Raw genomic sequence first — 1,509 nt, forward strand, 5'->3', positions numbered from 1 at the left:
TATTTTTTACAAAATTGTAAAAAACTATTCTAAGATTCATATGGAAGCGCAAAAGACCTCAGATAGCCAAACAACCCTGAGCACTAAGAGCAATGCTGGGGAGATTACTATACCAGATTTCAAGCTGTATTACAGAGCTATAGTCATAAAAACAACATGGTACTGGCACAAAAATAGACCCATAGACCAGCAGGAAACAAGGTCAAGAATCATCACACGAGATCCCATTAAACTAAAAAGCTTCTGTACATCAAAAGAAGCAACCAAGGAAGTGAAATGAGAAACCACAGAATGGGAGGAGATCTTCACCAGCAACACATCTGACAGAGGTTTAACATCCAGAATATATAATGAACTCAGAAAACAAAGAATCAATGAAGGAAGTAACCCAGTTAAAAGATGGACTAAGGAGCTGAACAGAGAGTTCTCAAAAGACATAAAGATGTCAAAGAAGCATCTTAAAAGGTGTTCAACATCACTAATAATTAGGGAAATGCCAATTAAAACCACTTTAAGATTTCACCTTACCCCAGTCAGACTGGCTAAGATCAAGAAAACAAATAATACCAAATGTTGCAGAGGATGTGGGGAAAGGGGACCACTCATTCACTGCTGATAGGGCTGCAAACTTGTTCAACCCCTATGGAAAGCAGTGTGGAGTGATAGGATACTAGTCTGCCATGCTAATAAGGGATCTCATATGCTGTGTTATGATTGGAATATTACCCCTAGCTAAGCCTGTACTTTCCTTCAATAAAGCAGATCTGTGTCTCTGAACCTGGTCTCCTGTGTCTGAATGCAGTGACTTTGGCGCAGACTCCTCTCCAGCCCTGGGGTCTAGACCGGAGAACTGATTGGAGGAACTAAGAGAGCAGGAGAGTGGCCATAGCCAGAGGAGAGCAGCCACAGCTGGCGACCACACAACCAGACATAACTACAGGAACCAGGATAATGGAAACGAAACAGGGAGGTAAAGGAAAAGAAATAACCTGAAAGAGAAGAACAGTAGGAAACAGACCTTAATAAGGGAGATATGGATAAGAATTGGGTTTGCATAAGGAAGGGGAGAGGGAAAGGTATACAAGGAACCTAGGGGATAAGGAAAAAGAAGCAGTTCAACAGAGGTAGGATCATGGGAGCAAGGGTATTAGTAAGGAAGAAAGGGGGGGAAGTGCAGGCACCTTAAGTGGGAAAACCATGATGGAGGGGTGAGACAATGTGAGAGATAAACAATGCCTAGCTAGTTTTGAAAACCAGAGGGAACCATATTACTCCTATAACCTACTGACAAATTATACATAGCAGATCAAGAAATATATGTCTAGGTAAGGTTTATCTGAGAACAACTGGTCTTTGCCCAAGATTTATCTACATAACACAGTAATTAAAAATACCAAACTAGTGGAACTAACCTTCTTGGGTGTTTAGCAGACATACTTTGAGGTCTATAATAATTTGGTCAGAGGGACATAAGTGACACTTTTTGTTCCTTGCTCTCCTAGATCAACT

Source organism: Nannospalax galili, unplaced genomic scaffold (genome assembly GCF_000622305.1).
Source record: "Nannospalax galili isolate Female #2095 unplaced genomic scaffold, S.galili_v1.0 scaffold155, whole genome shotgun sequence".
Lineage (NCBI taxonomy): Eukaryota > Metazoa > Chordata > Mammalia > Rodentia > Spalacidae > Nannospalax > Nannospalax galili.